At 50.8% G+C, this 27,652-nt stretch overlaps 1 protein-coding gene across 4 annotated transcripts in view; it reads right to left on the bottom strand.

Annotated features, from left to right (window-relative positions):
* The window catches only part of Bicra (BRD4 interacting chromatin remodeling complex associated protein), a 66,836-nt gene extending 40,300 nt beyond the window's left edge, over positions 1-26,536 (bottom strand). For 3 of the 4 annotated variants that reach the window (XM_051206908.1, XM_051206912.1, XM_051206911.1), the window contains exon 1: positions 26,388-26,536. The gene's annotated coding sequence lies outside the window, so the exon portion shown is untranslated. Of the gene's footprint in view, positions 1-24,532; positions 24,783-26,387 lie in introns of those variants that run through there. The other variant, XM_051206910.1, reaches the window with a different exon arrangement.
* Positions 26,537-27,652: the final 1,116 nt, after the last annotated feature.

Here is a 27,652-nt window from a genome sequence, read left to right as displayed (position 1 = left end):
CTAACACATAGACAACAGGATTGGTTTTTCACTCAGTACGAGATACAGTCAACAGCTTCGCCGGGGAAGATGGAGATAATCGTTCCCTACTTTTCTAGATAAACACAATCATGCATAGGTTTGTGGGGCCACGTGCCCTGGGTTTAACTTTGCCTTATGTTTCCTGACTGTGTAACCTGGAGTGAATGCCCTCCCTTCTCTGTGCTCAGTTCCTTGGTCCATCCTACAAACACCTTCTGAGGAAGGTTCTGGACACTTAGTCTCCAGGGACTGGGGATATGGTTCAGTGGATAAAAGTACTTGCTGCCATGCATGATTGATGACCTGAGTTCTAGCTCCGTACCCATTTGGTAGAAGGGGAGAATCAATCAACTCCCATAAAATGTCCTCTGACCTTCATCCTCAGGCATGGCACATGCATATACACTCACACGTGACACATTAAACCACACACATATACACACAGCACATCACATCAAACCACCCAACCACCCTCACACATACACACACATCACAAACACCCACACACATTAAACCACAACTACCCCACATCACACATTCCACAAACATATACACACTCACACATATATAAAATATAGTTGTTGGGCACGACAGTTCATGCCTTTATCACAGCATTGGGGAGTTAGAGGCAGGCAAATCTCTGAGTTCTAAGCCATCCTGGTCTACATAGAGATTTCCAGGTCAGCCAGGAATATAGAGAGACCCTGGTTCCCAAGCTCTGAAATTAAAGGTGTGAACCACCACAACCCCACTCCTATCCCACCCAATTTTTTTTTTTTTTTTAAATAAATAAGGCAGAAAACAATTGAGTAAGACACCTAAGGTTGCCCTTTGGTCTTCATACACAAGGATCCAAGACAGGAATGCCCAATTTGAATCCCAGCCCTGTCAGTTCTGATTATCCACAGGGCAGCTCCTGTCAACCCTCCCTACTGCAGGACTGACTGCCTTCCTGTTTGAATACACGGGGCATGCTCCTTCATCTCCTCAAACATCTTTGCTCTAACGTCATCTTCCCAGTCTCCACTCCCATGAGACACGGAAAACACACACACACACACACACACACACACACACACGCGCGCGCGCAATAACACATAAACGTTCCCGGAAGCACTATTCCTGAAAAACCAACACAGAAGCAGCCAGAATCTCCTCCACTGAGAGACAAAAACTCCAGATAACCCAACTCATGAAGGACTGCTATTTGGCCACCAAATGATTTGTGACTTAACACAGCTGGACCCTGACCACATGACATTGCCTGAATGACTGCCTATCACATCACGTTATTTATCTGAAGTATTCAGAGGAGGCAAAACCGGAGATAGAAGACAGAATGGAGATGCATGGCTGCCAGGGATGGGGGGTGGGAGGAGCAGACAGTAAGCACTGGGTGGGTCTAGGGTTTCCCTTTGGAGTAATGAAAGGACTCTAGAACTACAGAACAGGATGTTTGTGGACACAAATGGAGAGGAAGCCACATAACTGTGTGTTCCACACACATGGTATCTTACAGTAGGTGAACTGTGTCTCGGTAACACTTTGGGCCAGGGTTTCTTTTTTCTTGTTTTGTTTTTATCCTGGCTGGCCTGCAAATTTTTATATAGAGCAGGCTAGCCTTGAACCTAGCTAGGGTGATCTTCCTGCCTCTGTCTCCTAAGTGCTGGTGGAATTACAGGCATGAAATAAAAGTAATTTTTAAAAATTAAGATGGGCAGTGGTGGCGCACACCCTTAATCCCAGCACCCAGGAGGCAGAGGCAGGTGGATCTCTGTGAGTTCGAGGCCAGCCTGGCCTACAGATTGAGTCCAGGGCAGCCAGAATTATTATACAATGAAACTCTGCCCCAAATAATAATATTTTTTTTAAAAAAAAATACAAACTTAAAGCTAGGAGAGATGATTGTTATCTTGGGCAAACCTAAATTCAGAATGAGACCCTACTTCAAAAACAACATAAACTAAATACCGTTTTAAGTGAGGGGGCTGGGGGTGTAGCTCATTTGGGAGAAAGCTTGCCTGACACTCACAAAGCAACAGGTTCCATCCATCCACGGCATGGCATCAACTAGACATGAAGGACCAGGCCCATAATTCCAGCACTCAGGGGGCTGAGTTCAAAGTCATCCTTGCCTATCTAAGTTCAATGCCAGCCTCAGCTGTATGAGATGCTGCTGTAGAAACAGTAAAATTTTACAGGAGAAGAAATGAGAAATATGGCCATGGTCACTCCAGCTCGGTCCTATGGAATGAATGATACCCACAAGATGTCCAAGACCCATGGGAGACACAGGAAGTCCCTAAGGAATTCTGGTGAGGATCCAGCAACAATGGCATACCAGAAGCCAGAGGCCTTGAACCAGACCTATGATTCACTGCAATTGGCATTTGCCAGTAAAGTGATGGGTCAAAGAGGTTTACTACACTGCACATTGAAGTCTCCTTTGCCACCAGGACTAATGAAGAGGTATTTGAGAAGCAGGAAAGAGGGCACATTTTCTGATGTTATGGTTTTGTTTTAGATTCCTTTGTTTGTTTGTCTGTTTTGGTTTCATCCCAAGTCTCTAGGCTACACACACCCTTGGCTCATATCCTCCGGCCACAGGCCACACCCTACCCCATCACTGGAGTCAGAGGCATATGATCTCCAGGCCTGGATGCACCCCTGAAGTAGCCTTCTTCTTGGACCCGTCTTCCTTCTGAACAAGCGAGCCAACTGATGGGCACAGGTCTCCCAGCCCCAACCTCACCCCCAAAACCTAAAACAGGACCAACCAGAAGCCACAGGATGCAGGGGATGGGGGTGGGGCAGGGGGGAGGACACACCTGCCTCTGCACAATTCAGAGAACACACCAAAGAAGATAAGTCAATAAAAAATAAAGTAATTCGGGTGTTGGTGGCCCACGCCTTTAATCCCAGCACTTGGGAGGCAGAGGCAGAGTTTGAGGCCAGCCTGGTCTACAAGAGCTAGTTCCAGGACACTTAGGGCTGCCCCCAAAAAACGAAACAAACAAATAAACAGTAAATTCTATGGGATGTGGAGGTAGTTGGGGAGGCAAACTTAACGACCTAAGTTCTAGCCCATCGTTTAAAAGGCACATACGGAGGCTGGAGATACCAGCTCAGTAGTTGAGAGCATGGGCTGCTCTTGCACAGAGAGGATCAAAGTTTAATTCCCAGCATCCATAGGGCAGCTCACGACCACCTCTAACTCCAGTTACAAAGAATCCAGTGCCCTCTTCTGACCTCCACGGGCACACATGTGGCAAACAGATATCCATGCAGGCATAACATTCATACACAAAAAATAAAATATATTTAATAGGCACATATCTGTAATCCCAGAGACTCCTAAAATGAGATGCAGAGACAGAATCAGCCTGAAACTCCCGCGAGCAAGCCTGGGGTATACATCCCAACAACAGAAACCAACTCTCAAATGAAGCACCCTGTCCTCCACACGAACACACACACACACACACAAAATAAATAAAAATACAATTAACAAATTTTAATTAAATTAAATTTTAAAAAGGTTAGAGTTCAAGGCCTCTCTGGACTACAGAATAAGTCAAATCTAGTCTGGACAATTTAATGAGCCATTACCTTAAAATACAAAGATTTTTCAAAATTATAGCAGTGGTAATTATGATATAGTTCAGTGGTAGGTACAGTCTAGAGTCCTCCAGTGGGAACTGAGGTATATCTCAGTGGTAGAGCCCCTGCCTAGAATCCCCCAGTGAGGGGCTGGGGTGTGGCTCGGTGGTGGAGCCCTGCCTAGAATCCCCCAATGAGGGGCTGGGGCGTGGCTCAGTGGTGGAGCCCCTGCCTAGAATCCCCCAGTGAGGGGCTGGGGCGTGGCTCAGTGGTAGAGCCCCTGCCTAGAATCCCCCAGTGAGGGGCTGGGGTGTGGCTCGGTGGTGGAGCCCCTGCCTAGAATCCCCCAGTGAGGGGCTGGGGTGTGGCTCGGTGGTGGAGCCCCTGCCTAGAATCCCCCAGTGAGGGGCTGGGGCGTGGCTCGGTGGTAATACACATGTGTAGCACACAGAAGGCTCTCATGTTCAACCTAGGAGTGGGGAGGGGAACAGAGGGGTCGGGAGGCATCCCTTGACATCCATTCCTCTCTTCTCCCCCAATTTCTTTACAAGTCTCAACATGGAGCCCCATCTGGCTGGAACTCACTGTATAGACCAGGCTGGCCTTGAACTCACAGACACCCACCTACCTCTGCTTCCTGAGTGCTGGGATTAAAGGTTCTACCATCAGGCCAGCCTGTTATTTATTACTGTATTTCTGCAGGTCGTGCGTGCGTGCGTGCATGCGTGTGTGTGTGTGAGTGAATGAGTTTTAAACATGGTGGTCACAGCAAGCTTGGCGATGGTGACCTTGAAGCAGAGACCCGGGAGCTAGTGGGAGAAAGTACCCCAGGCTGAGGGGTCACAGTGCAAAGACCCTGAGGCAGAAATGGTCTCAAGGGCTCCACTGTGGCAGGGGTTAGAATGGGAATGAAGTCAGCCCAGCAGTGTGGGCTGGGAGAAGGCAGAGCCTGTCCTGGGAACAGTGGGCTGAGTTCTGTGTTTGACCTTCAGGGCTGCCCCAGTACCCTCTGCAAGCTTCCACTGCAGTCCCGACCACAGAGCACTGAGATGGCATTATCAACAAGTTACTTCTATCTACTGTCCAATGTTCTCCTATTTCTGCTCCTTTCTCTGTTTGCCAAGCTGCAGGCTCTAACCTCCGAGACCTCCTGAAATGAAGGCGGTGAGCACAGACCATCAGCTAAACAAATGAAAAGAATGGGGGGGGGGGAGACAGAGAGAACGAGACAGAGAGAGAGAGAGAAAGAAAGAGAGACAGACAGGCATGCAAGTGCACACACCCCTCTGTCCTGAGTCAGAAGCAGGCAGATCTTTAAATTCAAAGCCAGCCTGGTCTACAGAGCTAGTTCTAAGACAGCCAAGGCTACACAAACACACAAACACACACAATCTTGGAAAACAAAAACAAACAAACAAACAGGCATGTGTAGCATTATGTCATGCTGGATCAAACCCAGGACTTCCTGTATGCTGGGCAAGCACCCTACCCTAACCCAGTGTTTCACATTTCCAGCCTCCATTCCATTCCACAATCCAGGCTAGTGTGTCCCATCCCGTTTATCAACCACCATGGCCACCAACAAGGTACCAAGATAGACACTTCAACCACTTTTTTTTTTTTTTTTTTTGTCTTGTTTTTAGCACAGGGTCTCACTATGTAGCCCAGGCTGGCCTGGAACTCCTGATCTACCTGCCTGAGTCTCCTGAGTGCCGGGATCATAGGTCTAAGCTACCACACCCAGCTTTTAACTGATCTTTTCAGGCCACCCTTAAACTGGGTACCTTTCCAGCTATAGGAGGGCCTATAGCTCACAAGAACCCTCACCTTCACCCCAGGAAACAACAATAGCAGTTTACCAAGCTCGTGTCAATTAGCCACGCAACCGCTTCTTTCCCACGCTTCTTCTTACAGATTTGAGGTCGTGAGGACCAGAGAGGGTAAGCTGGTAACTCCAGGTCACACAGGATGTGCACAAGGGAAGTGGTTTCAGACACACACACACACACACACACAACACATTTAGACAGTTGATCCTGGAGCTAGCCAGTTTTGAGCTCTGGGCCTTTCCTCTGATGTTTCTAACTCTCCCCTGTATTCCCAACACACACACTTTCCTTCATCTCCCAAGTTCTTTGCTCAATCAATAGTCAGGCTCACCTGGGCAAAGGTGCTTGCTACCAAGCCTGACGACCAGAGTTCCACCCCTGACTCTTACACTTGATACACGCGCCCACACAAAATAATTCAAATAAATAAATGTCTATAAAGACATTTTTGTAGTCAACATTCATATGTTGGTCAATTAAGCACTGAGTCAATTAAGACCCTAGGCCCAGTCTAGAAGCTGAGGGGACAGCCTGGAATACAACAAAGACCCCTGTTCATTTAGAGTTTACACCTATCCACCAGGCTGACATTTGAGACAGGGTCTCACCACACAGCCTCGGCTGCCCTTGAACTTGCAAGAGATCTGCCTGTCCCTGACAGCTGGGATTAAAAGTGTGTACCACCAGTCCTAGCCTATCCGGGATTTTTTAAACTCACGTCAGTTTTAAAAATTACATTAATTTTGTCAGTCTGTGTCTGTACACACATGGGTACCTGTGCCGCAGAGTAGGGCATCTGTGGAGGCCAAAGGTCAGTTTGCCAGAGCCAGTTCTCTTTTTGCCGCGTGGGGTGCACGGATCAAACTCAGGGGGCCAGGTTTGGTAGCAAGCATCCTTTTCCACTGAGCCCTCTGCTGATCTGTTTTGTTTGTTTGTATATTTGTTGGAGAATTCACCAAGTAGACTGGCTGGCCCTAAACTCACAGAGATCCGCCTGCCTTTGCCTCCAGGATGCTGGGATTAAAGGCGTGTGCCACCACACCTGGCTCTTTGTTTTCAGAAAGCTTTATTTTAACTGATGAGTCCGCTGTGGGGTGGTATGTGCACGTGAGTGTAGGTCCTGGAAAAGGCTAGAGAGGCTGGGTCCCCTGGAGCTGGAGGTGCAGGCATTTAAGCCACCAACATGGGTGTTCCTAACCACTATGCCATCTCTTCAGGCTCCCTTCTATTTCCTTTTTGGAACAGGGTCTCATGTCTCCACCTCCCAAGTGCTGGGATTCTATGCATGTTCCCACCATACGTGATTTACATTTTTCTTTAAAGGCAGGTTGAGAGAGGACAGAAAGCAACACTATAAAATATTATATTACATACTTATATTTGATTTTTATCAACTAATTTATATCTGTAAGTGTAAAACTACATGTGACATGCTACACCAAATTATTCAAATATTTCTATTACTCATAATTATGTAAAAATCAATATAAACATAAGAGTAGATGGCATTCCAAAAACTGTTAAGAGTTAAAAAGGAAAAAGTCCAGGATGTGGTGGCACACGCCTATAATCCCAGCCCTCCAGGAGGCGGAGGCAGAGGCAGGCGGATCTCTGTGAGTTCAAGGCCAGCCTGGTCTACAGAGTGAGTTCCAAGGACAACCAGAGCTACACAGAGAAACCCTGTCCCAAAAAACAAACAAACAAGCAGAGTTAAGAAGGAAATGCCTCCAGGGAAAAGTCAGAAACCAACAGTTTTAAATAGGTTGATAACCGGGACAGAGCCTGAGGCAGGAGGAGGACAGCTGTGAACTTGAGGCCGGCCTGAACAGTGCACTCCAGCCTAGACGAAAGATGCAGATAAATGAAGTGGTACTACCTCCAGTCTTGGTTGAGGAAGGAGGGAGGAAGATGGGGAGGGTGGGGACGAACAGAAGCTCTGGGGGTAGGACTTGGTCTGTTTAGAGGAAGGAGGCCTGAGGGGCTCGAAAGGAATGAGCGAGGACTGACCAGGATAGAGAACAAGCCAGGGACCGGCCAGTGCACTGAGCCAGGCCAGGCTCGTACCAGTAACGCCCAGGGCGGAGCCTCTGATAACTGACAGGATGACCTCATGGGGAATGGCCCGTTTCCTTAGTTTGGGTTTTGTGGACTTCTGGGAGTAAGGACATGAGGTCCAAACTGAGCCTGTTCGGTGAGAATATCAGCAACCTACCAAAGAGTCAGCTAAGTGGAACTAGTCCACTAGGGAGAACATGGCTGTCCCTCCAGGATCCCTTTACAGGCCTGGCCTCCTAGCTTCCCGCCAAACTATGTGGCTCACGTGACTTGCCCATGGCACTTGGTATGTGAAGGGCAGGCCCTGATCCAGCCCAACCAGGAGCTTCCCTTTCCTCCCCAAGCAGCAGGGAGGCTGAGCTCACAAGCTAGCCTCAAGCTCTGAGCCCTCAGAGGGCAAGTTTCTAAACCCTATCACTGCTCATGCCGGATCTGGCCAGAATCCGGGGAACCAAGAAGTAACCGGTCAAGACCTAAAGACACAAGTGGGGTTTGCAGCACACACGACCTCGGGTACATAAGCGAGATTCAGCCACATATAAATAACATGCACGTTAACCTTTAAAAGCTCCCAAGGTTGCCTAGCATGGTGGCGGCCCACAGCTGTGGTCCCAACACTGGGGTAGTGCAGGCAGGAAGGTCAAAAGTTCAAGCCTTCTCAGTTACAGAGAGTTCCAGGTCTGCCTGGGTTACACAGAGGAATCTTGTTCTCCTTACTTCCCCCCCCCCATCCACCCCAATTTAAAAAAAAAAAAAAAAAAAAAAAAAAAAAAAAACCTACAAACAAGAAATCAAAGTCCTGTGGCTGTGGCTCAGTTGGTACAGGGCTTGCCGAGTTCAGGGTTCTGTCTCCAGCATCATATAAACTGGGTGTGGTGGCAGATGGCTGTAATCCCAGCACTTGGAAAGGCTGGTAGAAACAGTCAGGATTATCGGAAATTCAAGGTCTTCCTCAGCTACACAGCAAATTAAAAGCCAGCCTGGACTGCATGAGTCCCTGTCTCAGAAAACAAACAAACAAAAAACCAGCCAGTTCGAGGGCTCATTGAGTAAAGATGCTTACAGTTGAGCCTGGAAACCGGAGATGGATCCCTGTGACCTGCCTGGTGGAAGGCATTGACTCCTGCAAGTTGTCCTCTGCCTTCCTCATGGCTTAGAACACGCCCACATGTACACACGCATGCACGGGCACACTTGCACAGAGTAAAATAAAACGGTGAAAGCAATTTCAAACAGAACAAGGGCCAATCAAAGCCTTCCTGGCAACGCATGTCTCTCAAAAGGTAGCTTTTCAAGTTCTCCGACAGCATCCCCATGGTCAGCTCTGGGGTTACCCAACAGTCAGACTCTAATACTTTCAGCCAGACGTATGAATATTCACACGGAGCTCAGGAAAAGAGTGGACACACATCCTGCCTCCAGGGCAGGTCCCTGGGGCCCAGTGAGTCACCTCAGCGGCTCGGGCTCGCCGCTACCTTCCCTGGGCTGCTTGAGCTGAGATGTGGGCTGTGGTCCCTGCTACTAGAAGGGGGTCTTTTGTTCATCGCCCAGTATGCTAGCCAACGGGTTCTGAGTTGGACAGACGGATCTGTTTCTCCCCCCCCCCACACACACACACTATAGCCAAGGCTGGCTTGGAACCCCTGGAGGTCCCAGTGGCCCGGTGTCCTCAGTGCTGGGAACACTGGTACAACCTACAGCATTTGGCTACAATTCCAGAATCCTCTCTTGCAACACCCACCCAGCTCTTCCTCTTTTCAACCATCGCAGTCGAGGCTCGAGAACCAACCCGCCAGCCCCAGGCTGCTATTGGCCAGTGTCCACCAAAGTCTAGCACAGGCCTGGCACCAACTGGCCACTCGATAGCTCTGGTTATGTGTTCGAGGGACAAGAATGGCGAAGCCCACAGAGGAATGCAACTTGGCAAGCCTCCCTGTGTATAAGGCCACGCTGCCTCTGCCTCTCCCAGGAAACATTCTTGCATAAGAGGTATGAGGTACAGGGATGGAAAGGAGATGTCAGGTCAGGTCACTCCCAGGCTCTAACCATCACGCACCCCCAGGATCCCAGCTCACTCAGATTCAGAGCCATGTCCTGGCCAAAAACACGGAATGGAAACCAGACCAACAAAGCTGCTCATCAGCTCAGGACACCTAAAGGGCTAGAGGCAGGGCCTGTCACTAAGCTCTTGCCTTAATTCAGGGAATAGAGATGTAAATCAGCAATAGAGCCCCTGCCTAGAATCCCCTGGGGGTGAGGGTGGGGTGTCTGCTCAGTGGTAGAGCCCCTGCCTAGAATCCCCCAGGGCGTGAGGGTGTGGCTCAGTGGTAGAGTCCCTGCCTAGAACCCCCCCAGTGAGGGGCTAGAGCTACCTAATATGCTAGAAGCCCTAAGTCTGATCCCTAGCAGAAACAAAATAGTCAAATCTATCGGAGGCAGAAAAGTGTGGGAATGGAACTTGCGGCGGGGTAGGGGGGTGAACAGAGGAGATATGTAGAAGAGAAATAGCAAGACAGAAGAGTTAAATGCAACCACATAAAAAAAGTATAGTAAACACAGCCTGGTATGGTATTCACGCCTGTAGCCCCAGGAGGTAGACACATGAGAATCACTTCAGCCAGGGATTTCAGGGCAAACAACACCTTATCTCAAAAAATTAAAAGCAAGCCCGGCAGTGGTGGCGCACGCCCTTGATCCCAGCACTCAGGAGGCGGAGGCAGGTGGGTCTCTTAGTTTAAGGCCAGCCTGGTCTACAGAGGGAGTTCCAGGACAGCCAGAGCTACGCAGAAAAATCCTGTCTCAAAACAAAACACACACACACACACACACACACACACACACACACACACACACACACACGAGAAAGAAAATTGACCCCTGCAAGTTTTCCTCTGACCTCCACACTGCGCTACGGCATGAGCGACCCCCTCAAGAAAAGCAATACAAGTGAGTAAGAGAAAAATCTGTTTTTTAATTGGTATCTTTGGGTGTCGAGTTGACAAAGAGCAAACTTGTGGTGACTGACAGTGATTGTCAGCTTGACAGCATCTAGAATTACAAGCCTCAGGGCGAGACTGTGAGAGTTCCCAGACTGGGTTAAATGAGGTGGGAAGATCCACCTTTAACGTGGGGGGGGGGGGCACCGTGTGCCACAGGCTGGGAGTCCTGAACCGAATGTGGAGAAGAGACAAGCACCCACCTTCGCTCATCTGCTTCCTCACTCTGCATACAACGTGACTGGCCACCACTATACTCCCTCCACCCTGGTGGTGAACTGTAAGCTAACAAACCTTTGCTAATAAACCTTCCCATAAAGGAGGAGGAGAGAAAGAAAGGAAGTCTGTCTGTCCGAGACCTGCCCGCAGTGGATCAGAGCCCATGTATATGCTACCAGGATCTTCAAGGCGTTTGTGAGCCCTTGACAGTTTCAGGCCACCAGGCTACAGCCCAACCTCATCTGTTCCACGGGAGGTACAACCTCAAGTCACAAACCCTCACCGACAGTAAAGCGAGAACAGCTGGGGGAAAGAGTGGGGGCCTTATGTCATTGGAACTGAATTCCACAGGCCACCCCTCCACCCACCCCGGCGACGTGGATCCGCACTCATTCAAAAACTCTTCTTCATCCCTACCCCAGCTCACTGGGCAGATGCTCCTGAATCGCCTTGGCTGTCCTTAATGTCAACAGCCACTATACAGGGAGGCCAGGGGCTGAATTTAGAAATATCTACAACACCAGTTACTGAGAGCATAGACCTTTGGTGACCTAGGATGTCATCTCTCTGACCAGCCGGAAGAAGGCAGTAGGTCTCTCCAGCTGGTGGGGAAGCTGAGGCTGGGAGGAGAGGGCTCTTGCTCTGTACACATCAGTTTATTACCAGCCCTGAGTACAAGGAGGTGCTCTCACATACACCTAGAGACTCCAGGAAGCTGGTGACCAGGGTTGTTAACAAAGTCATTAAGGGAAAGGGAAAGGAAACTCTGAGATGCATCAGTCATGGCTCAGGGGCAAGCAGGGGATAAGGGAGGGAGTCAGCTATTTTCCAAAGAGGCTTTGGGCTTTCTGGTCTTGGACTCTAGAACCAAGAGGCCTCACGGCTTGTGAATAAAAGACCCGGCAAAAAGTGTGTGTGTGTGTGTGTGTTGATGATGATGATGACGACGATGATGAAGCTATGCAAGGCAGTGAGTATCTCCATGCCTCAGTTTCTTCCTCTGTGAAATCATGAAATAGGCTACTCCTGAGCCAAACTCCTAAACTCAGCACAATTAAAAAAAAAAGTCTATCCCAGAGCACAGGCAGGCCATGTGAGGCAACACAGATCATCACAATCTAGAAACTAGAGTTCAGATAAAGCCCTTAGATAGGGCTGGCACTCAGTTGGTAGGATGCTTGTCTAGCATGCACAAAGACCTGGGTTCAAATCCCAGCACAGCATAAACTGGGCATGGTGGTTGGTATATCTGGGAGTGGGAGGTTCAGGAATTCAAGGTCATCTTTGGCTGTATTGTGAGTTCGAGAGCTAGGCTGCATGAGCCCGTCTCAAAAATAAGCCCTGAAATCCACTGAAAGGAACCCCTAATCCTTTCTCCAAATTGGGCCAGGGATGGTAGTGCATGCCTTTATCCCCAGCAGGCGGGAGGCAGAGGTCAGCCTAGCGAGTGCCAGACCAGCCCGGGCTACACAGTGAGAGCCTGTCTCAGAAGAAAAACACTGGAGGGTACACAGTTATCGGTGTGTTTTTCTAGGGAAAGGTCTGTGGCCTCTAGGGGACCCCTAAGGGGAATATGAAGACCCAAGAATCATCAGCATGTGCTTATATTATAGAAGAAGCAAAGGTCCCTGGCTCAGGCCAGGCAGGAAGACTTCCTAAGTGTTTTCTACCACTAGGATAGCCTCAGTCCCCTCATTCTTAGTCCCTAGGGGCCTCAGCAGCCACATAAACATCAGCCCTCCCAACCTGGGAGGAAGCTAAGCTCAGCCACACACACTCCAGGCCTCTTCCAGAACATTCCACCATCACATTCTTAGAAACCGGGTGTCCTCTACACCCCATTACCCGCGTGAAAGTTGGGTGGAGCCTCTTCTAACAAGCAAATATGGACTTCAGATTGATTACGCGTTAGGTCCTGACTCCTTCGCCAACAGGGATGGGGGCTCTGGGTAGACACCTGCTTGGGAGCCAGTGGTGGAGCGTGGAGAAAGGACTCCAGGCACAGCCCAGAAAAGACAGATGAGAGAAGGATCCGGAAGCCTGAGTATGGGGAAAGCAGATAAAAAGGGTGGGAGATAAGGTCATGGCAAGGAGCCAGGTCACAAGGACTTTGGAAGGAAGGACAGGACTTTCCACCTCAGAGATCCTGGAACCATAAATGTTCCAGGCAAAATGGCAAAAATGCTTTGATTTTTCCAGTTTTATAGCTGCCTTCACTCGCCCTTTCTCCACACAGGCATCCATCATCCATTCCTTCTCCCCCCCCCCCTTTTACATTTGTTTGTATATGTGAGTGCATGTACAAAGTGGTGTGTATGTGGAGGTCGGAGGACAACCAGTGGAGTGGCGGGCTCGTTCTCTCCTAACATGTAGATCCCATGAGCCGAACTTATGTAGTCAGGGTTGGCAGCAAGCATCTTTGTGTTTGTTTGTTTCTCTGTGGCTTTGAACCCTGCCTGGCACTTGCTCTGTAGACCAGGCTGGCCTTTAACTCACAGAGATCCACCTGCCTCTGCCTCCAATGCCCAGCTGTTTGTGTAGCTTTGGTGCCTATTTTGGAACTCGGTCTGTAGATCAGGCTGGCCTTGAACTCAGAGATCTGCGTGCCCTTGCCTCCGGGAGTGATTGGATGGAAGGTGTGCACCACCAGAGCCCCAGCTTAGCATCTTTTATAGAACCATCTCGTTACCCACTCCACGACTTTTTTTTTGAGATGGGTTCACAGGACCCAGGGGGAGCTTGCTATGAATATTGGGGATGGCCTTGAACTCCCTATCCTCCCCACAGGTCTACCCTTCCACCCCTCTAGGCGCCTAACAGGTGGTTCAGGCTGGGTTCCCTCCCTAACCCAGGGAACCTGACCTTAGTGCCTCTAAGCTAAGACATGGCTGGAAACCCCGACTTTCTTCAGGAGGAGACACTGACCTTCACACCTGGGCGAGACTCTCCTCCCTACAAGCACACAGCACAGGGTAGATGGCTTGGTTCTCAGTCCTGTGAGTTCATTCTTTGGGACCTCCCTCTGCCAACCCAGGGGTGTCTGAGCTTTCTCGTGAAATGGCTGCCCCTCATTCCACATCTCCACCTACCACCTGCTCAGACCTGCGACCTCGGCTCATGCTAGACATTCTCTCTGACACCCTTTCCATCCGCAAAACCACAACACTCACATCCAGTCCTATCATCTTAGGCCCACACACCCCTGGGAAACTGCAGGTGGCTTTGACCAAACACCTTAGGCTCAGAGCAACTTCTTACTGTTAGCCACTGTGTCCAGTGCCTACAGAGAACACTCTACTTCAAGAAGCTTGCCAGGATGCACACCCCAGATGGAAACCTCTGCCCAACCCGGTGTGGGAACATGGATCCCAGACCTCCCTCTCCTGACTGGGAGGCAAAGTTCTGGCTCACAGCACTCTAGGGGACCACACTCCACAGGCCAGGAAGACAGATGCCTCAGAATGGGCCAGAATTAAGCAATAGCAAATCAGCTGGGAGGTGGCAAGCACACCTTGAATCCCAGCATCCTGGAGGCAGAGGAACTGTGATCTCTGAGTTCGAAACCAGCCTGGTCTACAGAGTGAGTTCCAGGACAGCTAGGGCTGTTGCACAGAGAAACCCTGTCTTTAAAAAAAAAAAAAAAAAAAAAAAAAAAGTAGCAGCAAATCTTAACTCAGGCAGCAATTTGGAGAAGTCAGCTCTCTGCCTCTGGAACAGACAGCTAGCCAGGAGTAACTTGGGAGTCTAGCCTGTACATTTTTTTCAACTACCTTTCCTCACTCCCACCCATAACCTAACCACCACCTCAGTGTTGGGGATGTACTCGGGACATCTTCCATCTAAAACTATGCTCTACTAGAAGGCAAGATGGCTAGGCAAGTGAAAGGTGCTTGCAGCTAAGCACAAGGACCTGAGTTCAAACCCCAAGACCACACAGCAAGAAAGAAACGAGCTCGAGTTGTCCTCTGACCTCACTCATATGTCATGGCATGTACTCCCTCCTCATATACACAAACCGATAAATAAATGTAACAAAATGTTTTTGTTTTTGTTTTTCAAGACAGGGTTTCTCCGTAGCTTTGGAAGCTGTCCTGGGACTCGCTCTTGTAGACCAGGCTGGTCTCGAACTCACAGAGATCCTCCTGCCTCTGCCTCCCGAGTGCTGGGATTAAAGGCGTGTGCCCCTGGTGCCAGGCAGCAAAAGATTTTTTTTCTTTTTAAAAAAAAAAAAAAAATGGAGAGAAAAATGCTCTACCACTAGGCCAAGCCATGTCTGTGGCTCATAGAACATGGGACAGAGAAAAGCAACAGACGACAAACAGCACATGTGTGACACGTGAAAGGCAACACTGGAGGAGGAGAACACAGGGACACAGCCTTCAGACCCAGCAAAATCTCCATGCAAAAGCCATCTGCAGGGACAGCGAGAGACGAACGCACGCTGATGTGGCTAGAGCAGCTGAGAGTGACAGGGAAGGCTGAGGGGATGTATTATCATCCATCCACATACATACACATACATACATACATACATACATGTATGTATATATGTACATACATAAATACACACTTATATATATTTAAATACACACACACTAAATTGTGTAAAATGTAAAGGGAAAAAACGGTAGCGTTCTTGAGAAGCCATCTGCTGTTGACTTCTGGCCTCCACACAGAGGCATGAGCAGTGCACTAACTACAAACTACACAGCCCTGACCTGTGCACAGCGGATCTACAAAGACTGAGACTGAGTGAAAGATGCTCACCCTGGGGACTTGAGTAAATGGCCTAGGAACTAACGTGCTTGCTGAGCAAGTATGAGGATCTAAGTTCAAAGCCCCAGGTGCCAAGCAAAGGCTGGGCACAGCAACACATGTCTGATCCTATGGTGAGATGGGAGGCTGAAACACAACAATCCCTGAGTGCTCATGAGCCCGATAGCTTGGCAAAACAAGAAACCCTGCCTCAAACCAGGTGGAAGGCAAGGATGGGCACCCCAGGTTGTCCTGAATCCCATAAACACATGTGCCTTGGAAAGTGCACGCCCATACACATACTAACTCATGTCATACACACAATGAAGGCATTCGACCTGAAGGACAGCCCCGTGTGGTGATGCCTGCCCGTAATCATGGAAGAAGCAGGAGGAATAGGACTTCAGGGTCAGCCTTCGCTCGGTTGCTAACTAGAAGCTATCCTGTGCTACATACATGAGACCCTGTCTCTACACACACTCAAGGATAGCACTCAACAGGTGGCAACCCACAAGTGTGAAATGCTGGTGGCCGCCGTGGCCCAGGAGCCGGGATTCCAGACACCAGCGACAGATGCTGGGAGGGTGCTAGCTGGGTGGGGTCAGGAATGTGCTGTCTTGATGAGGTGTGACTTACACTGGGGCATGTGCTGGCCAAGACTTGTCAAAAGACAGGGTGGACTCTGTGTAGTTTATTGTATGTAAATTACACCTGGGTGAGAAATGATTCATAGCACTCCTTCATTACCTGAGGGAAAAAAGTCCAAGATACCTCTGGAGGATGTTCAGACACTACTGATACTGATGGATGGATGGATATATATATGTATGTGTGTGTGTGTGTGTGTGTGTGTGTGTGTGTGTGTGTGTGTATATATATGTCATGTCTGCTGTGGTGTATATATACACACACACACACACACTAATAATAATAATAATAATAATAAAACTGTAAGATGGAGCAATTTAAACAATCTACCAGAGATTACGAGAATGTTATTTCTCTAAAGATGGGGAAGGGTCCAGGCTGGACACAAACTTTTTCTACACAGTTCACAATAATCTTGAACTTCTGATCCTCCTGCCTCCTCCATCTCCCAAGCATCGGGATGACAAGCATTCGTGGCCACACTCTGTTTCAGATGTTAGGGAGTTCTGTGCACACTAGGCAAGCATTCTACCAACTGAACCACATCCTTCCCTGGTACGTGTGGATACGCATGTTGGTGTACGTGTTGGGGGTGGGTACCCAGAGGCCAGAGAAGAATGTGAAGTGCCTTATTTATGACCCTCCGCCTTATTCTTTTGAGGCAGGGTCTCTCATTGAACCTGGAGCTAAGCTGGCAGCCAGTAAGGCCCTCCCTCCCTCTGCCCTGTGCTAAGGTAACTGACACATGAGGGCCAAGCCTAGCCTTTGATGTGGGTGTTGGATGCTGGGATTCCAACACAGATCCACCTGCTTGTGTAGAACCACTATAACAGGAAACACGGGACCATCTCTCCAAACCCTGGAGGTAGGTACCTTTCACCCAGTCGTGCTTGTTCACATTTGTTTTATTTTGTAAGGCAGTGTCTTCGGTACCCCAAGCTGGCTTCACATTTGCTACGTGGCAGCGGATGGCCTTGAACTCTTGGTCTTCCTGCCTCCACCTACCAAGGGCACAAATTCACTCATGGGTCACTACACTGGGATTTTTTTAAGGGTGTGTGTTTGTTCTGAGGCAGTCTTGCTCTGTGGGATCCTCCTACTTCAGCCTCCCAAGCGATGGATGACAGATATGTACCAACCCATCATGCTCGGCTTCAACGCATCTTACTACACTGTACACGCCTCTCTTGCTCAACTTGACTAACTGAACCCATGAAGCAGAGGGGCCATTATGAGGCACCTTAGGTCCTACCAAGCCCCCTGAAGGGACCTCTCTCCCCTACGCCAGGCATTCGAGACACCACGCGTACCCCAGGTCCAGTGTATTGGTTTGGTTAGACCCAATTTGTGGAAGGCATATGGACAGACAAGCTGCAGAAGTTCCCACACTAGGAGACCCTCACCTTCAGGTACCCTGGAAGGGTACCCTCCCCATGAGCTGCGTCAAAGTCCCTAGGGTCATTAGCAATGGTCCCACAGCCTTAGACAAGTCTCTCAGCTCAGTGGGCCCCAGAGCCTGCTCAGGACAAAGGAGACCAGGGAAGGGTCACCCAAGAACCATGACTCCCCTCCAAGCAGAGAGACAGACAATACCACCAACAGGAAGGGGAAAGCAGCTGAGTCAGGCCGGAGTGTGTTCCCGTGTCCCTGTGTGTCCGTGCGTGTGCCCAGACTCATCAACCTTTTATTTCTCTGGTCCAATCAAACCACAGAAAGAGCAGCTCTGCCCCCCACCCCATCTCCAGAGTACTTCCACCAGCTGTGACCAACACACTTCACTCTCAATGCTGACGCGGAGCCTGGCACATGCAGAACACTTGCCACACAGGACTGCGGCTACCAATGGGGTCCTCAAGGGAAGCGAGTCTTATTCCCACACTTCTGGTTCCCTACCCAGCCCTGCCACCCAGCCAGAGCGTCAGAAGGGGCAGAGCCAGTCTAAATCCCAGGCACTTGGCCTGGCCACACCAGGGACATATTCATTACACAGAGGCTATAGCCCATTTCTCCCCCTCCCCCTCCATGAGAACAATCTCTCTCTCTCTCTCTCTCTCTCTCTCTTTTTTTTTTTTTTTTTTGAGACAGGGTTTGTCTGTGTAATAGTCCTAGATGTTCTAGAACTAGCTCTGTAGACCAGGCTGGCTTTCAACTCAGAGATCAGCCTGCCTGCCTCTGCCTGGGATTAAAGGCATCTCCGCCTTTAAAAGGCATCTCTTTTTTTAATGTATATATTTTGGAGTGTATATGGTACAATAGATTAAAACCAGGGCTTTACCATGCTTCTGGGTCACAGCTCCAGCCTCTCAATGGGGCATTCTAGAAACTCTATTATTAATAGTCTAACCCAGGGCCCTCTTTATATTTTTAATATTATTTTGTATTTATTGGTTTTATGAGACAGGGTTTCTCTGTGTAACAACCCTAACTGTCCTGGAACTAGCTCTGTAGACCAGGCTGGCTTTGAACTCAGAGATCCGCCTGCCTCTGCCTCCAGAGTCCTGGGATTAAAGGTGTGTGCCACCACCACCCAGCTCTCTTATTTTTAACAGTCCCATGAAATGTCTCAGGCTGACCTTGAACTTCCTCTGTATCCCTTGGCAGGACTTAAACTCAGGATTCTCTTGCCTCAATCTCCCAAATAGCTGATATTTCGGGCCCAGATCACCAGCAAATGGGAACAGTTTCCTCCTACAACATCAGAACCTGTACCCCATACCCCATGCATTCAATGTGAGTCCCCCAAATTCCAGGCAATCAGAGTACCAAGGGGCGAGGTACGATATGATCAAGACAGAGAAATCACCTACGTCGCAAAAATGGAGAACTCAGAATGGATAAGCAAGCCAAAACCCACATGGCCTTGTGGATCTGATTCCCCCACCTGAGAAATGGGCTCAATGCCTTGCCCTCAAAGCACAGGGCATCCCCTGGAGAAGGCGAAGCGGGGTCTGGACCCCAGAAACAATACAACGAATAACAACGCGTGCTTGGATATGATATCACTGGTATGTCAATAGAAACACCCCAGTGAAAAGGAGGGTTAACAGACCAAGCGGGGTCAGAAGAGGGGTGTCCCGGGAACTTCAGGGCAGGCATGCTGCTCTGAAGTCCCTAACCGAAAGTAAAAATTCAGACTGGAGAGATGGCTCAGAGGGTGAAGGTGTACTGTATGAGCCAGGTGGTGGCGGCGGCACACGCTTTTAATCCCAGCACTTGGGAGGCAGAGGCAGGTAGATCTGAGTTCGAAGCCAGTCTGGATTTTATAGAATGAGTTCCAGATCAGTCAGGGCTACACAGAGAAACCCTGTCTTGAAAAACCAAAAGAAAAATACCAGAAGACTCAAGTTCACCATTCTCATCGTCAGCTGGCTCACGATTGGCTGCAGCTCCAGAGGATCTGCTACCTCTGACCTCCTGGGCACTGCACTCGGGTGCACGACTCCTACTACCTCCCACGTATATGTAATTTAAAAATAAATTTAAAAAAAAAATCAAAGTGTGAAAACAATTATAACAAAGTGAGCCAGGGAGTCTCCTTCAGAGTTGAGGCTTACGCTGGAGGCCTCCTGCAATTCAGCCATTCAAGCTCCACAGCCATCCAAGGAAGGGGCAATTCTGATACCCAAAGGCAACTGAGGCTGGATGATACGTGACCATCATGCTTGGTGCTAATACCGGGCCTGTTGAGATGGCTCAGTGGGTAAGAGCACATGCCACCATGATGGCCTGAGTTCTATCCCCAGAACCCACACGGTAGGAGGGAAGAACTGACTCCTTGCAATATTTCTGACCTTTACATAAATAAATGTAATTTTAAAACATTTTAAAGAAGCAAGCACCACTAATAAACCCACTGTCAGCCTGGCAAAACATTTTTCCTCCAGTCAGCGCGCATGCCTTTAATCATAGTACTCAGGAGGCAGACTTCTGTGAGTTTGAGATCAGCCTGGTCTACAGAGCGAGTTCCAGGCCAGCCAAAGCTACATAGTGACACCCTGTGCAGAAAATTAAAAAATCCTGCCGGGAGGTGGTGGCACACACCTTTAATCCCAGGCAGGCGGATCTCTGTGAAGTCAAGGCCAGCCTGGTCTACAGAGCGAGTTCCAGGACAGCCAAGGCGACACAGAGAACCCCTGTGTGAAAAAAACAAAAACCAAACCAAAATAACAACCACAAAAACACATGCTGCCAAACCTGTGATGACCTGAATCTGATCACCAGGTCCCACACGGTAGGAGAGACCTGACCCCCTCAAGTGGTCCTCTGGCCTCCATACACTCCTGCACCCCCCCCCACACAATACAAACAAATAAATAAATAAACAAACAAATACGCAAAACTGCAACTGCGGAGGCGACTCATCGAGTCAGGATGCTCTCTGTGCAAGCGTGAGGACCTGAGTGCAAAGCCCCAGAACTGGGTTAAAAAGCCAGATACGGGCAATGAAAGACTATAGCCCCAGCACTGAAGGCAGGGGATGGAGACAAAGCAAAGCGGCTGCTGGCTGCCAACTTCTTCCAAGCTGAGGGTCCTTGGCTCAAAAGAATTAAGGGAGGAGAGTGATAGAGCAAGACACCTGGTATCTCCCTCTGGCTTCTGTACCTGCACATGCAGACAGACAGACAGACAGACAGACACACACACACACACACACACACACACACACCACATAGTGCTCCTACATGCACATACAAAGTAAAGCAAAAATAAAAAGCCATGGGACCTAGGAGATGGCCGTGCAAGCCTGACAACCTGAACTCATTGCAAAGTGGCGAGCATCTGCAATGCCAGCATTCCCTCTCTGAGTCAGACACAGATACAGGAACCTTCCCCTAAGCTTTTGGGCTTCCTAGTCTGGAGTACCAGGGCAAGGGCAAACAGTAAGTAAGAGAGACTTGACTTGCAACAAGGTAGAAGGTGAAGCTGCCCTCTGAACTCCATATACATATAACCATAGACAGACACATACATTCAAGTAAATGTTTTTTTTTAAAAACATGTTCGGACTATGTAGGCAACAAAATCTAAAATAAAAGATGTGGCTCAGTGGTAGAGCATCTACCTGCCTAGAATCCCCCAGTGAGGGGCTAGAGGTGTGGCTTACTAGCATGCAATGAGACACTGGGTAGAGAAATCTAGCATCCTGTTCTGTGCCTGTCCATTAGGAATTCTCAGCCCAGCAGGGTTGAAAAGGCTGCTTGGAAAAAGAATTGGCTGACATGAACAGACCCCAGACACAGTGACTCATGAACTTCACCAGAGGTGCATTCCCTCACAACTACCGGTTAAGGCTGGCCCTGCGTTTCATGGAGGGGAAAAGACAGGCACAGAGCCAACAAGGCCCATTTGGCCAGCAAGTTGCCAAATGAAATTCAGACCCAAGGTCCTGCCCTGCACAATTACCCATGTGATGTAGGCCATGAGCAGAGGAATGAAGCAAGGATATCATGGCATGCAAATAACATGATGCCTGTAAAGGCAGCTCAGCAGATAGGTTGGTTAAGAACATCCAGGATGGGCTGGTCGGTGGTGGCACACGCTTTTAATCCCAGCATTTGGGAGGCAGAGGCAGGAGAATCTCTGTGAATTTGAGGCCAGCCTGATCTACAGAGCAAGTTCTAGGACAGCTAGGGCTGTTACACAGAGAAAGCCTGTCTCGGGGAAAAAAAAATCCAGACTGGAGAATGATTTCCTTATGTACAGCATCCTGGAAGCCTCTGGGAGCTACCAGGCCATGATCCTGCAGGCTCGCAATACACGGTAATATATCCACAACATCACAGGGAATGAAGTTTGTCTAGCCAGTAGAATACCACAGAGCTTAAAAAAAAAACCCTGAACAGCCACACGGAAGGTGTTAAACAAGGTAGAAATAGGCAAAGGGCAGGACCATGGGAGAATGTGGGGCCAGCTGTACAAAATTAGTTTCTCAGGGGGCAAACGCACACACAGCCTTTGAGCCGAGGAGTTGCCCCTGGGGAGGAGGCTAGGGGAAAGATGGAAGGCAGGAGAAGAAAATGAATGTAATGTGATAAGACTTTCAGTCACTTGGAGGTAGAGGTCGGAGGGTGAGGAGTTCAGGGGCACTCTCAGAGCTAGCCTGGGCTAAGTGTAACCTGTGTCTTAAAGGGGAGAGGGGTGCTAATGCGGTGTCTCAGAGGGTAAAGGTGACTGCCACCATGCCCAGAGTAGACAGAGTTCAATCTCTGGGCACAACAAGGGAAAAGGAGAGACCAGAGTCCTATAAGTTGTCCCTAAAACCTCAACAAGTGCACGCCCTTGCTCGCATATAAATAAACAAAAGTAAAACCAAAACCAAAACAAACACACAAAAATCAGAGGTAGGGAGAAAAGAGAGAATAAACCAGCTTAAAACTTCCCCCTTGGAGTTTCTTAGGCCACCCAGACAGAACTAATCAAACCCTGCAGCAGGGAGCCCCGCCAATCTCCTGCTGACCTGGGTTCCAGCATCAGCACTGAAGGTAGGGCCTAACCCCTAACAGCAAACCCCTCAAGCAAGTTTAACTAAAAACAATAGAAGAAATAAAGGCACTCTCTGCCTCCCCAGCCACCAGCCAGACCCCAGGAATACACACAACTCATAGTCCCAAAACTAGAAATGCCTTCAGAAAGCTCAGGCTGTCTCCTGGGGGGGGGGGGCTCTGCCTGTCCTGGACACACAAAGGCTTTAGTCAATTGGGGCCAGTCAACAGGGACTGCCACAGGCAGAGAAGAAGCTGGGGTGGATGGGGAATCCGTGGGGACCACTCAACTCAGCACTTCCCGACCTTCTTGAAGCTATGGTATGGCGTATCCTTCAAAGCCAGGGACAAAAACCCAGCCAAGAGAGGGTGAAGCGGGGGTTGACCCTGCTGGGGAGAGGGACAGGTACAAGTACAAGGCCATGCCTGGGGCTGCATCGCTAAGAGACAGGGGAGGAGACCAGGACCGGAGCTCCTGCCCTGCAGGGTGGGAGAAGGGAAATGGCAGGCCTGGCTGCTTCCAGCGCAGGCTCCAGGCTCTTTCGAAGGAATGCCATGTTTTCCTGTTTCCAATTAACACCCCCCCCCAAGCAGTGCTCTGCATTCTTGAGACTAGGAGTCAAGGAAGCCTGGGGGGAATGAGGAGGGGGGAGATCCTCCTGGAAGGCTGGCTGGTATCTGGCCTTAGGGCTAGAGAACCCCACATAGAACCTCCTTCCTCCTATCTTCCCAGGTGAGCCAAAGGCTTGATACTGACTCCTGATCCTTCTGTAGGCAAAGGCAGAGCCCCACTCCACATCCCCAGGAAGGTTACCAAAGTTCCTCCCATCTTCCCCAAGTGGGCACCTCTTTTCAGGACACACTGATTCTCAGAAGTCAGTGTTCCCAAAAGCCCCTCTCCTCCTAGTGTGCCCACCCCATATCCTCACATCCTAAAGTTCTGTCATCCTTAAGGGAAGAGATCAACGGGGAGTGTGGGCCTGTCAACACCCCTAAAACCGATCCTTACGCTGCATGAAGAACCTTCTCATCACTGGCCCTCGAGGCCTGCCAACACAACTTGGCCATGGAGCACAAACCCTGGCCTCAGTTTACCTTCCAGTACAAAGGCCATCACCTCTATCACCTCGGCCACTGGGGAAGCTGGGGCTCGGCGGCACTCTACTCTAGTGAGCACACCCCAGCGCTGGAATGAGAGCACTGGGCTTAATTCTATTCACACTCTCTACTCAAGCCTCCACCACACCCCCAGGCCACCCTATCCTAAACTGAGGTTAAGTAGAAATCACACTTTTAGCTACACCTTCCCCTCCCTCCAGGTCAGCTCAAAGAACTTTCATTTTTCAGTGTACCGGGAGGAGATGACTGAGGGGCAGGTTACACACCTGCCTGCCTAAGGTTAGGGATAGCCTGAGATGCAAGTTCTCGCTCAGCTGCATCAAAACACCACAAGGGTCCCCAGGCCAGAGAAGCAGACATCACTACAGCAGCCCCAGTCAAACAATCAGTGACAGCAATCAAACCAAGTCCCGATCGATCGGATGAAGTGGTAGGTAACAGGGGAGGTAGGTCCCAACTGATGCCAAGCCAGCCAGCCATTATCCAGCTAGACTGGGGTTACCCCTGTACCCACACACACTAGACAGAGGTGAAATGATCCATTAAGCTGGACCCTCACCCTTTTCTGCCAAACCAGCTTTCCGGGTAAAACATCTGGCAGATCCTTCTGTAAACCCAGGTCCACTTAAATTAGAAGGACAAAGTGCTAAGAGAGAGCCAATTGGGTCTGAACGAGGGCTGGGTAACTCTAGGGTGCTGTGAGCTGGTGCTCGGAGTGACCTGCACCGTGTGACCTTAACCTAGTCTCGCAACCACCCTGGGCCTCAGTGAGTCTGCCTGGAAAATGGAAACACTCAACCGTACTCACTCATTCCTCAGACTGTAGCCAGAGTAGACTGCATTTAGCAGTAGCCAATCCGGGGTAAAGAGTGGTTATTTCCGGCTTCTGAGAGGTGGGGGAGCTACAGAGGAAGGCAGGGTACCGGAGGTAAACAACCGATAAGTCCCATGGGGCCAAGGAAAGGGGTAGTCTCAAAGCGTGGTTTCCCTTGTTTCCTCATCTTGGGGGTTGGGGTCAGAGCTGACCTAGCACGCAGGTGTGGGGAGAGGCTGTGTGCCAGAGATCTCTTGACTTCCAGCCGGGACGGAGTCTTTGGTGTTCTCCACACACTCCCCCAGATTGTTCTTACACTATGTTGGTAGAGGAGCAACAAAAGGGGATGAAGGTTTAAGACTTGGGGTGGGGTACCAAATGCAAGCACACAGGCAGGGACCTCGGAGGACTCTTGTCACCAAGACTTCCTCTGGAGAGCTGACCCGGCAGCCTCTGACCCCACCTCCAGGGACGTTCAGCTGCTCCGAACCACAAAGCAAAACAAAGGGGCGCGGAGAGGAAGGAGCCACTATGCCTTCCAATCACCGCGGGCGCCGGAGCCCGCGCCCTCCCGCGGTTCGTCACCGGGTCCTCCGGCTGGCGGAGGCCCAAGGCCTGGCTGGGCAGCTCCTTGGTCCCTTGTCTCCCCGCGGCTGCCGGTGACAGGAGCCGGGGAAGCAACCGAGGGGTAGCTAAAGGCGATGAGAAAACCAGATGGTCCCAAGCCTCCTCCTCCCTCCTCTTCTTCCACCTACCCATCCACCCACCCACCCATCCATCCATCCACACATCCACCCATCCATCCACCCATCCATCCATCCATCCATCCCATTCCTCTCCCTCCGAGCCCACGGCCTGGCCGCCCTCCTCAGGGACCTGGCCAGGATCACCCCGGGGAAAGGACAGCCTTTGTCTAAAGGTCACCACCCGGAGCGCGGTGCCCGGGTTGGGCCTGGTGCGTCCCATTCCCAGGCCCACGGAGTTGGAGCTCAGGGGCAACCCCAAATCCCAGGAGGTGACAGGCATGGAGGCTCCCCTTTCCTCTTCCTTTGATCCCCAGAAACAGGCCTCCTGCGAGACCAGACAGCTGAGGGGGCGGGGGTCCCCTAGCTCCCTGACTGGGGTAGGGGATCAAGTCAACTCTCATTGTTTAGGGGCGATGGAGAGGGGGAGACCCTGTGGCCCGCATCCCAGTTCATCGCTCCCTACAAGCCTGCAGAGGACCCCCGCTTCTCCCAGGCACCCCCAAGAGGGACTTGGGGAGGGGGGCGCATGGGACGCGCGACAGGAGGGGGAGGAGATGGATCCAGCTGTCTCTCTATGGCCTTCGCCTCTCCCCAGAAAAGGCGGGGAGCACGAGGAGGGGAGGGGGTCCCCAAGGCGGGTGGGGGTCCCCGCCCCTCCCCCCCATGAGATGTTCGCGCTCGCCCCTCTCCTCCGTTGCATTGTATCCCGGAGAGGAAAGCGGGGCGCAAGGTTTGAGATCGGGGCGCAATCAAGGGGGAGATCCCTGCAAGATCGGGGCGGCGGCGGTGGCGGGAGAGACCTGGGATGGGGGTGCGCGGGTAGTGGTGGGCGCCGATCACCAAAAAAGAAAAAGAAAAAAAAAAAGCAAAGAAATCCAGTCTGAGCAGCGGCAGCGGGCGCTGCGCCCCGGTTGGGGGGCTGAGTGTGGAGTGTCGGGGGGGAGTGGGTTCGGCCCCAGCTCCGGCTCTCCCCCCCCAACACACACACCCTCGCCGCCGAGCCCCACTCCCCCCCTCGCTTTTGCGCCCTGTCACAGCCCCGACTCGCAGGTAGAGAGAGTTAAGAGATTTAAAGAGAAATTGCTACATTGTGAGAAACTCACCCTGATGTTTGAGCAGCCGTCGGCGCGGGGTCTCCGGGACGGCCCCGCACGGGCTGCACAGGGAGGACCCAGAAGGGGCCGGCCGGCCGGGCCGGTCAGCGCAGTGCCTGATCGCATGGCGGGGCCCGGCTCCGCTGCGCCCGGGCCCGCCGCCGCCCTTGCAACGAAGCGGCCCCGCGCGGCCCGGCCCCGCGCCCCGCTCCGGGGAGCGCCCCTCGGGTATGCAAAAAAAAAAATTTTTTTTTAATTAAATGCAAAAAAAAAAAAAATCTTGCTGGTTTTTTTGTGTCCCGCCCCCCCTCCTCTCCCTCCTCCTCCTCTTCCTCCCCTCCGCCCTGCTCGGAGGAGGAGCACTACGAGACTCCTCCTGTAGTGTAGCAGATAACCAATCGTGGTGAGGAGAGTTAGAGCGGCAGGTCTGGCAGCCAATAAAACGGTGCACACTTTGTGGGCGGGAGCAGAGTGGCGGCACCGCCCCCTCCTCCCGGCACGGCGGGGCTGCCAGAGTGCCTGCCCGGCTCCCATGCAGTGGTTCGGGAACCTGGAGCTGGGATTGAAGTTGGTGGTGGTGCAAGAGGAGCTGAAGGGTTCGTTCGTGCGCGCCCACATCGCCGCACAAGGTCCGGCTAGGGAAGAAATGTCGTGCTCCCTGGCCCAAGATGGTGGCTTCTGCGGGATGGGGCGCCCCAAGGCACCTCAGAGGACGTTCAGAGATAGAGTGGTCGAGGCTTCAGGAGGATGCGAGACAGTGATGCTGCTCCGCGTCGGATTCAGAGAGTGCCGGGGCTGGGAACGTTGGGAGTGACCAGGACTCCAGGCGTGGCGTATCAAGTCTTTCCAACCTGGCGATCTTGAGCTGCTATGGCGCAGAGACCATGGTCAGTCCTGCTAGAGAACCTGCTCCATGCCTGGCGGGCGCGCAGATCCGGAGCTCAGAATCCTTTGCACGACACTTGGAGTCACAGGTCTGTTCGCAGAGCACTTTTTATTTAGCCCTGCGCAGCGCGTCCAGACCGCTCCAGCCTGCCCTTCCGGACCGCAGTGACCTGATCACTTAGCATTCAGGTCTCACAAACCCTTCTGTTACCCCCGGGCCCTAGAAATCCTGGTGCACACAGTAGGTATCAAATAAATTAGATTTGTATTGCATTAACGACTGATTGATTTGTTTCATAAGCCTTATTTGTGATCACATGTTGGCATTACCCCTAATATTTACTTAAGCATACATTTTAAAATTCTTTGGTTTTTCGAAACGATGTCTT

The sequence above is a fragment of the Phodopus roborovskii genome, unplaced genomic scaffold (assembly GCF_943737965.1).
Source record: "Phodopus roborovskii unplaced genomic scaffold, PHOROB, whole genome shotgun sequence".
NCBI classification, from domain to species: domain Eukaryota; kingdom Metazoa; phylum Chordata; class Mammalia; order Rodentia; family Cricetidae; genus Phodopus; species Phodopus roborovskii.
The sequence above is the reverse complement of the archived record's forward strand: the minus strand, read 5'-3'. Positions and strand labels throughout refer to the sequence as shown.